The 11,333-nt window shown below is 37.2% G+C and overlaps 1 pseudogene; it reads left to right on the top strand.

Moving 5' to 3' along the window:
• Window positions 1-1,479: 1,479 nt before the first annotated feature.
• LOC118921464 (NADH dehydrogenase (ubiquinone) complex I, assembly factor 6-like) lies at window positions 1,480-2,022 on the top strand (annotated as a pseudogene).
• Window positions 2,023-11,333: the final 9,311 nt, after the last annotated feature.

Genomic DNA, 11,333 nt, shown 5'->3' with positions numbered 1-11,333 from the left:
TGATACCTGGTACCTAGAATTATCATGTATATAAATATTGAATCACTGTGTTGTACACCTGAAACTAATGTAATGCAATACTGTTGTCAACTACCCTTCAATAATAAAAAAAAAAGAGAACTAAAAAAAAAAGTGGGCAGAGGAGGTGAATAGACAGTTCTCTAAAGAAGAAATTCAGATGGCCAACAGACACATGAAAAGATGCTCCACATCACATGTCATCAGAGAAATGCAAATTAAAACCACAATGAGATATCATCTCACACCAGTAAGGAGGGCTAACATCCAAACGACGAAAAACAACAGATTTTTGTCGAAGTTGTGGAGAAAGTGGAGCCCTCCTACACTGATGGTGGGAATGTAAATTACTTCAATCATTGTGGAAATCACTATGGATGTTCCTCAAAATGCTCAAAATAGAAATACCATTTGACCCAAGAATTCCACTTTTAGGAATTTACCCTAAGAAAGCTGCACTCCAGTTTGAAAAAGACAGATGCACCCCTATGTTTATCGCAGCACTATTTACAATAGCCAAGATATGGAAGCAACCTAAATGTCCATCGGTAGATGAATGGATAAAGAAGATGTGGTACATATACACAATGGAATATTACTCAGCCATAAGAATTAAACAAATCCTACCATTCGCAACAACATGGATGGAGCTAGAACATATTATGCTCAGTGAAATAAGCCTGGCAGAGAAAGACAGGTACCAAATGGTTTCACTCTTTTGTGCAGTATAATTACAAAAGAAAACTGAAGGAACAAAACAGCAGCAGAAGCACAGAACCAAGAATGGACTATAGTTAACAAAGGGAAAGTGACTGTGGTGGACGGGTGGGAAGTGAGGGATAAGGGCGGGAAGAAAAAAAAGGGGGTATTATGGTTAGCATGTATAGTGTTGGGGTTTTTACAGGAAGGGCTGTGCAACAGAGAGAAGACAAGTAGTGATTTCACAGCATCTTACTATTTTGATATACAGTGACTGTGAACGGGAATGTGGGAGGACTTGGTGAAAGGGGGAGCCTATTAAACATAATGTCCTCCATGTAATTGTAGATTAATGACACCTAAATAAAAAAATAATAAAAAGTAAATAAAAGAAAGGCTCAAGCACACGGCAGCTCCCAGTGTCTTTGGATTCTCGGCTGAGCGTGGCCGTGGCTTAGCTGATGGGATTCCTTGGGCACCGACTGTTACTACCTAAAGCTGCTGCAGAAATGAGATTTTAGAGGGTATTTATGTTCTCTGCTGTTCCCTGCAGAATCCAGAAGCTCTGCTCTTGCACTGAGGGCCCTTAATTCAAACTGGCTCAGGCTGGTTAAGGACTCGATCTCTGAGAAAACAATTGGACTAATGTGAAAGGAATTTTGGGAAAAAAACTGTGGATGATATCTACTGTGACAGTCCACCACATCAGCCTGCGGCCATTGAACTGTGGAAGTCTGTTAAAAGACATAATCTGACTAAAAGATGAAAATTTTTGATGAAAGAGAAAAAATTTGAATGACAGAGCATATTGTAATATCAAGGAACTAGAAAACTATGCTGAAAACACGCAGTTATCTTTTTTATTTAACACTGGAAGTACTGGGTGTAAAGCACCTTAATGCAGATAATGTTGCAAGTCATATTGGAAAAGCACAAGGCATTGCCAGTTGCTTGAGAGCAATGCCCCATCATGGTAGCAGAAGGAGGGTGCTCCTTCCCATGGATGTTTGTATGCTGCATGGTGTTTCACAAGAGGATTTTCTATGGAAGAACAAAGATTAAAATGTGAGAGATGTGATCTATGATATTGCCAGCCAGGCACACTTGCATCCAAACCGTGCTAAGTTCTTCCACAAAAGTGTTCCTGTGAAAACATTTCCTGCTTTTCTTCAGGCAGTTGCCCTAGAAGACCATTTAAAGAAAATTCAGCAAGTAGATTTTGAAATATTCCACTCATGTTTACAGCAGAAGAATACATTCCTTCCATTATTTTTGAATATTCAGTCATAGAGAAAAAGATATTAAAATAATTTCATGGCACTGATAAAAAAAAAAAATGGTCAAAAAGTCAGTGAAAAATATAGCTCTAACAATGACAACAAAAATAGATACATCTTTATGTGGTAAACACCAGAATTATGTCAATCAACAAAAATTTCCAGACTGGGAGAGAAAGGGATTACATAATCAAATAATGAAAAAGCAGCCTGTCAAGAAGGATTTCCATAAACAGCAGAGCTGTAGTTTAGAAATGAATGAGAGATAAAGACATTCCCAAACAAAAGCTGAGGATGTTCATCACCACTACACCTGCCTTGCAAGAAATGCTGAAGGGAGTTCTCTGAGTTGAAGTAAAATGAATAGAATTATCATAAAATAAGAAGATAGGGTAAAATTCACTGGTAATGGTTAAAATATATGCAAAGAGATATTCTCTAATACAGTAAAGATGCTACTTAAAACTTACATTTACATCTCTAGGTCAAAAGTTAAAAACAAAACCAATTAATATAACCATAATAAAAAAATCTGTTGGATATAAATTGATTTAAGTATATAAATATTATAAGATCCATTACATTATATGTGAGAGGGAGGAGAAGTAAAAGCACAAAGATTAGAGGAGTCATAAAAAGATGGTGGTGAGAAGTGCAGAAACCTCCCAAAATCACATAAAACACAGAAATATAGCAAATACAACTAATCCTGAAAGACTGAAGAACAGACAGCTTACATCTGGTGAAAAGAGAAGACCTCACAGAAAAGGGGAAAGTAGCAAAACTGTGAATTAGTGGCACCTATGTGCTCCCCCTACCCCAGCCCAGAAGCTGGGAGAAGAGGAATGGAGCAGGGAAAGGGTAGAAGCTCAGGATTGCTGAAAACCCAGCCCTGGAAATCCTCTCCAGGAGCACAAAAAACACATGACATGGTGCTCTGAAGGCTAGTGGGGTTGGAAATCTAAGACAGGAAGAATAATCAGAAAGACTGAGATTCCAGCTGCTTGTGGAGAACAGTAATGCACTACTGGCTGCCCTGAGACAATAGAAAGGTGGGCACTTTGAGAGAATTACCAGCAGCAAGAGGGGCACCAAATGGGCAAAGATTACACAGAGTTCACTGCTCAGGAGAAAGGACATGTGGAGAAAATCTTCCAGACACTCTCAGATCAGCAGGTTGAGAACTCTTAGGAGCTTCAGATATTCCATCCCCCTGGTTGGCAATGCAGCCGTGATGCACTCCACTGCAGCACACAGCCTGCTGTCCTTTCCTCCCAGCAACCACCAGTCCTGCACATCTGCTGCCTCTGCCATTGCACAAAGCCAGTGGGAGGGTGGCCCAGCCTATGGCAGCTACAGAGGCATAGCACAGACGCTTTTCCCTGCATGCTCAGAGCATAAGACCTGACAGTTGGAGACAGGTTTTACAGCCAGAAGTTAGTAAAGAGCTTTCTACTGCCAGCAGGCAGTGTATCACATCACCTGCAACCCCTGCCATTGCAGCAGGTGTTCAGCACCTCCAGAGTGTAGACCTTCTGGGCACTAGAATCTATTATCCCTTAAGGAACACTAAAAAGAAAATGAAGAAGCAGAGGAATTTGATTCAAACAAAATTTCAAGAACACCAAAATGAAGGCTTAGTGAGACTGAATTCACCAATCTTCTTGATAAATATTTCAAAATAAAGGTCATAAACATACCCATAGAGTCAAAGAAAAATATTCAAGATCTTGGGGAGGACTTCAACAAAGAGATGGAAACTTTGAGAAATACAGTAACTGAAATGAAATGTAAAATGTAGGGACATAAAGTAGATTAGGTGAGGTAGAGGAGATGTTAAATAAAACAGAAATTAGAAAACAGGAAAACAAAGAAGCTAAGGAACAGAGAGAAGAAAGGATCTCTTGGAATGAAAGAACAATAAGAAAGCTGTGAGACCAATCCAAACAGAACAATATTTGAATTTTAGGGGTACCAGAAGAAGAAGAGATTAAAAGGGATAGAAAGTCTCTTTGAGGAAATAATTGCTGAAAACTTCTCCAATCTAGGGAAGGAAATACTGTCTCAGGTCATGGAAGTGTAGAGATCACCCAACACAAGGGACCCCAGGAAGACAACACCAGACATGTAATAATTAAAATGGTAAACATCAAGGACAAGGAGAGTATTGAAAACAGTCAGAGAGAGAGAAAGATCACTGATAAAAGGAAACCTAATCAGGCTACCAGCATACTTCTAAGCAGAAACTTTACAGACCAGAAGAGAGTTGTGTGATATATTTAATGCAATGAAACAGAAGGGCCTTCAACCAAGAATATTCTACCCAGAATGATTATAATTTAAATTGCAAGGAGGGATTAAACAATTTACAGATAATCAAAAGTTGAGGGAGTTTAACACCAACAAACTCTGTACATTGTATCTTAAAGGGACTTCACAAGATGGAAATGCTCATAAGGGTAAACAGCAGTCACGAGAGAAAATAAAGCCACAGTAAAGGAAGTAGACCAATTAATCACTAAGCAAATACAAATTTAAATCAACTACTTGAAAATTTAGTCAAGGGATACACAAAGTATACAGAATATAACACCTGATTTAGAAAGAGTAGACAAGAAAGAAAAATAAGGGGAAAATTGTCTTTGAAATGCCATAATAAGTGAGTTAAAACAGACTGTTTGATAGTAAGGAAGCTGCCACTGAACCATTGGTAACCACAGATATAAAGCCTACAATGGCAATAGGTACATATCTATTAAAAATCACCCTAACAATGTAAAGGATTGAATGCAACCATCAAAAGATGAAGAATTACAGAATGGATAAAAACAAGACTTGTCTATATGCTTCCTAAAAGAGGCTCACTTCAAACCCAAGACATAGACAGACTAAAATTGAAGGCATGGAAAAAGTTCATGCAAATAATATGAAGAAAAAATCAGGAGAAGGAGTATTTACATCAGACAAAATAGATTTCTAAACAAGGTAACAAGAGACAAAGAAGGACTTTCCATAATGATAAAGGGGTCAGTCAAACAAGAGGATATAATCATTATAAATATCTTTTCATCCAAAACAGGAGCACCTGAATTAAAGGGGGATATAGAATGCAATGCATTCGTTTTAGGAGACTTCACCAAACCACACATTCCAAATGATAGATCAACCAGACAGAAAACAAATAAGGAAACAGAGGCACTGAACCTTGCATTAGAACAGATGGACCTAACAGACATCTACAGAAGAGTTGACTCAAAAGCATCAGGATACACATTCTTCTCAAATGCACATGGATTTCTATACAAAATAGATGAGATACTAGGTCACAAACTAGCCTCAGTAAATAAAAAAAGGTTGAAACTGTGCCAACCAGCTACTCAGACCACAAAGTTACGAAACTTGAAATAAATTATGCAAAGAAAATAAAAAAGCCCACAAACACATGGAGGCTTAACCACATGCTCCTAAATGATCAATGGATCAGTGACCAAATAAATACATAGGTCAAGCAATACAGGGAGACAAATAAAACAACTCAATAACCCAAAACCTGTGTGATGCAATGAAGGCAGTTCTAAGAAGAAAATATATTGCAATACAGGTTAACCTCAAGAAGGAAGAATACCAAAAGAAAAGTCTAAACTCACAATTAATGAAACTAGAAAAAGAAGAACAAATGAGGCCAAACTAAATAAGAGGGTTCACATAATAAAGATAGAGCAGAAATAAATAAAATTGAAAAGAAAAAACAATAGAAAGAATCAATGAAACCAGGAGTTTGTTCTTTGGGGAACTAAATAATAGATAAACCCCAACTCAGACTTATCAAGAAAAAAAGAGAGTGTACACACATAAAAAGAATCGGAAATGAGAAAGGAAGAAGTCAATACAGACACCCCAGAAATACAAAAATTATTAGTGAATACTATGAAAAATTTTATGTTAACAAATTGGATAACCTAGAAGAAATAGACAACTTTCTAGCAAAACACAACCTTCTAAGACTGACCCAGGAAGAAGGTGAAAATCTAAACAGAACAACCAGCAATTAAATTAAATTTCTAATAAAAAAACTACCTAAGAACAAAATCCTTGATCCAGATGGCTTCAGCACTAAATTTTATCATACATTTAGAGAACACCTAATACCCATCCTCCTTAAAGTTTTACAATAAAGTAGAAGACGAGGAAATACTTCCAAACTCATTCCAGGAGGCCAGCATCTAATATCAAACAAGACAAAGACACCACAAAAAAGAAAACTACAAAAGAATATCCCTGATGAACATATATGTAAAAATACTCAACAAAATATTAGCAATCTGAATTCAAAAATACACTAAAAAGATTGTCATGATCAAGTGATAGTTATTCCAAGGATGCAAGGATAGTCCAATATTCGAAAATCCATCAATATCATACACAACATCAACAGAAAGGACAAAAATCAAATGATCATCTCAATAGATGCTAGAAAAGCATTTGACAAAATTCAACATCCATTTATGATAACTGTCAACAAAATGGTTATAGAGGGCAAATATCTCAACATAGTAAATACTATATATGACAAATGCACAGCCAACATCATACTTAACAGTGAAAAGCTGAGAGCTTTTCCACTAAGATCGGGAACAAGACAAGGATGCTCACTCTCACCACTTTTATTCAACGGAATACTTGGAATATTTGCCATGGCAATCAGACAACACAATGAGATAAAAGGAATCCATATTGGAAAGGAAGAGGTTAAACTGTCAAAGTTTACAGATGAAATGGTAATTTACATAAAATATCCTAAGGCATCGACCAAAAAACTACTAGAACTAATTACTGAATTCAGCAAAGTTTCAGGATACAAAATCAATACACAGAAATCTGTAGCATTCCTATATAATAATGATGAAGTAGCAGAAAGAGTAATCAGGAAAATATTTCTATTTACAATTGCATCAACAAGAATAAACTACCTAAGAATAAACCTAATCAAGGAGTTGAAAGAACTATACCCTGGAAACTACAAGACACTCATGACAGAAATTAAAGAAGACACCAGAAAATGGAAATATATCTCATGCTCATGGATAGGAATAATTAATATTGTCAAAATGGTCATTCTGACTAAAGTAATCTACAGATACAATGTAATCCCTATGAAAATACCAACAGCATTCTTCAATGAACAAGAACTAATACTTCTAAAATTCGTGTTAAACTACAAAAGACCCTGATTGCAAAAGCAGTCCTGACAAGGAAGAATAAAGCTGGGGGGATTATGCTTCCTGACTTCAAGTTCTACTACAAGCTACAGTAACCAAAACAATTTGGTACTGGCACAAGAACAGATCCATTGATCAATGGAATAGAACAGAGTCCAGCCATAAACTCACACATATATGACCAGTTAATAAACGATAAAGGAGCCATGGATATACAATGGGGAAATGAGAGCCTCTTAAACAAATGTTGTTAGCCATACTAGAAAGCTACATGGAAGAGAATGAAACTCGATTATTTTCTATGCACAAATGTCAACTTGAAATGGGTCAAAGTCATGAATGTAAGTAATGATACTGTAAAGCTCTTAGAAGAAAACATAGGTAAAATTCTCTTGAATATAAACATGAGCAACTTTTTCCTGGACACATCTCCTCAGGAAAGGGAAACAAAAGCAAAAATGAACAAATGGGACTACATCAAACTACAGAGCTTCTGTACAGCAAAGGACACCATCAGTAGAACAAAATGCATCCCACAGTATGGGAGAATATATTCATAAATTATTCATCTGATAAGGGGTGATAAACATTATTTAAAGAACTCATATGCCTTAAAAAGCCAAAAACAATAACCCAATTAAAAAATGGGTGGAAGACCCGAAAAGACACTTCCAAAGCAGAAATACAAATGGTCAACAAGCACCTGAAAAGATGCTCGATATCATCAATGACCAGGGAAATGCAAATTAAAACCACAGTGAGATATGAACCTAACACCAGTTAGAATGGCCACAATCCAAAAGACAACAAATAACAAGTGCTGTCGAGGCTGCAGAGAAATGGGGACCATCCTACACTGTTGGTGGGAATGTAAATTTGTGAAACCATTGTGGAAAGCAGTATAGATATATAATATATAATATATAATATATAATATATAATATAGATAGTTCTTTCATCACCAATTCTATTTCATTGCCAGTAACTGGTCTGTTCAGTTTTTGTTTCTTCCTGGATCAGTTTTGGAAATTGGTGTTTTTCTTGAAAGTTCTCCATTTCTTCTAGATTGTCCAATTTATTGGCATATAATTTTTCATAGTAGTCTCTAATAACTCTATATTTCTTTGGTGTCTCCTGTGATTATCTCCTTCTTTTCTGATTTTATTTATGAATGTACACTCTTTTACTTGAAAGCCTGGATAGGGGATCATCAATTTTGCTTCTTTTCTCAAAGAAGCAGCTCCTGATTTCATTGATTTTTTTCTATTGTTTTATTCTTCTCTATTTTATTTATTTGTGCTCTGACCTTTACTATCTATCTCCTTCTACTAACATTGGGTTTCACTTGTTCTTCTTTTTCTAATTTCTGTAATTGTGAGTGTATACTATTTGGGATTTGTCTCATTTCTTGAGGTCAGCCTGTATTGCTATATCCTTGTTTTTTCATTTCTGTTCGTCAGATTCCACATCAAAAAGAAACCATATGGCAGAAAAAAACTATGAAATTGCAACGATATATGTACACTAATTTTTTGTCACCTAATTTAGAATAGGCATGATATGGAGGCAACCAAAGTGATCACAATTGAACGGATAAAGGAGATGGGATGCATACATACAATGGAATATTATTTGGCCCTAAAAAAGAAGGAAATCTTGACCTATTTTTAGAAAATAGATGAACCTAGAAGGCATTACACTAAGTTGAAGGTCATCCAAATAGAACCTTTATATATTTAAAATGTGTATCTTCATCCATAGACATACATATGTATTATACAAACACAAATATACATATAGACAAACACACACTACACATTGTGACATTCTCACTACAGATAATTTACAAAGCCTTCCACACAACTAGGTAACATTTTCATTTATTGGCATATCTTGGTTTACAGTAAACAGCTAACTTTTTGGGACCACACCATTGAATGAGACGATCAACTATACAGGTGTCACTGAATTCTTTCTCCTGGGATTCTCTGAGGACCTGAGGATGAAAACACTGCAGGGTGTCCTGTTCCTCGTGGCTTGCATGGCAGCCCTATTAGGAAAAGGGCTCATCATCATATTCATTTCTTGGGATCCTCAGCTTCACACACCCATGTACTTCTTCCTGAAGAACTTTTCATTCATAGACCTCTGCTACATCTCTGTCACTGTTCCTAAATTTGTTCTCAACTCATTGATATATATGAACAAAATATCCTTAATTGGGTGAGTTTTCCAGTTATTGTTCTTTGTGACTTTTGCTGTTGCTGAAATTGCCATCCTCACAGTGGTGTCCTATGACTGCTACGTGGCCATCTGCTGTCCGCTGCACTATGAGACCATCATCAACAAGGGGGCCTGTGGGAGGATGGTGGTGGCTTCATACATCGGTGGGGGGATCTCTGGAGCCATGCACATGGCAGCAACATTTTCCACAACTTTTACTTCCAACAAAATACATCACTTTTTTTGTGATATCCCTCAGATTATATTGATCTTAGACTCCAAAATAATCATAAGTGAAGCATCAGTGACTGCATTTGGCATAAGTATCTCGCTGTCTTGTTTCTTCTTTATTTTATATTCTTACATACACATATTCTCTGCTGTCTTCAGGATCTCCTCCCTGGAAGGCAGGTCCAAAGCCCTCTCCACCTGCCTCCCTCATCTGGTTTTTGTGACTTTGTTTGTTTTAACTGCTTCATTGGCCAACCTGAAGCCAGCCTCTGAGGTGAAGTCGGCTGTAGACATGGTTTTGTCTATATTTTACACAGTGGTTCCTCCATCAGTAAACCCCATCATATACAGCCTTAGAAACAAGGACATAAAGGTAACTCTAGGAAAACCCCTTGGAACTGTAGTAATTAAGTGAAATTAAATATATTTGGGTAGTTTAGATAGAGTTTTCTCTTTAGTTCTAACTCATATCCATTTCAAATTTTGCCCTTTATATAAAATTGATGTGTCATATTATTAATGTACTATCTTAGTCATTTGGGATTAATGCTAGAGCTGTCAGTGCAGAATGTTCTTCAGATAAGTGGCAGAAAAAACGGGATATCAGTGAAACATTATTACTGTGGTATCTTTTGGACAGTACCTAGGAAAATTTCTTTAGCAATATAAATAAATGTGTTTTTTTAAATCAAGACTTCCTAAATGTAAAATTACTTTAAGAAGATACTGGTAATAACATATTACGTACTCTTTAGTTAAAAAAAAGATCTCTCACTGGCCATATTCTTTTTCTTAATTGGGAAATAGCCTCTTTAATTTTATGACATACATAAAATCCAACAATTCACAAAATTAGTATGTTATAATTAGTGAAGAGGGAAAATACATAGAGCAGGGGTGGACAATTACTCTTTCTGTTCCCAAAGGTTGTACACCCCTTTAATTAATGTTACTCCACAAAATAGAAAATTACCCTATTCTGTTATACAAAGAGTGATGATTTTCAGTCTTGAATCCCTAAGGAAAAATTAAAGGCAAAAATCACACTTATCTAAGGGGTGGAGCCAAGATGGTGGCATGAGTAGGACAGTGGGAATCTCCACCCAAAAACATAAATATTTTTGAAAATACAATAAATACAACTAATCCTAAAAGAGAGACCAGAAGACACAGGACAACAGCCAGACTACATCCACACCTGCAAAAGCCCAGCGCCTGGTGAAAGGGGTGAGATACAAGCCCCAGCCCAGCGGGAACCGAGCGCCCCTCACCCCAGCTACCAGCGAGAGGAGAGGAGTCAGAACAGGGAGGGAGAGGGAGGCCAGGACTGCTGAACACCCAGCCCCAGCCATCTGCACAAGAGCACAGAGTGCATGCGTGGAGAGCTGGAAACTAGAGAAACAAGGCAGCAAGATCTGTGAGCGGGTCCTGAAGCCGATGCCCCTGTGACAAAAAAAGCGAGTGCTTTCTGAAAGTCTTAAAGGGACAGGGACCCGACAGCAGGACGAAAACAACCCAGGTCACAGTAAAGCAGCTGGAAATTCCAGGGAAATCTGGGTGCACTAACCCCCTGGGCAACAGATCTGAGAAACTTCATAGAGGTAAACAGCCAAACAGTCCAACACAAATTAACCCTCCGGGGCCCTGCCAAACCAGAGAAGCAGCT

The sequence above is a fragment of the Manis pentadactyla genome, chromosome 13 (genome assembly GCF_030020395.1).
Source record: "Manis pentadactyla isolate mManPen7 chromosome 13, mManPen7.hap1, whole genome shotgun sequence".
Taxonomy (NCBI): Eukaryota; Metazoa; Chordata; class Mammalia; order Pholidota; family Manidae; genus Manis; species Manis pentadactyla.
The sequence above is the reverse complement of the archived record's forward strand: the minus strand, read 5'-3'. Positions and strand labels throughout refer to the sequence as shown.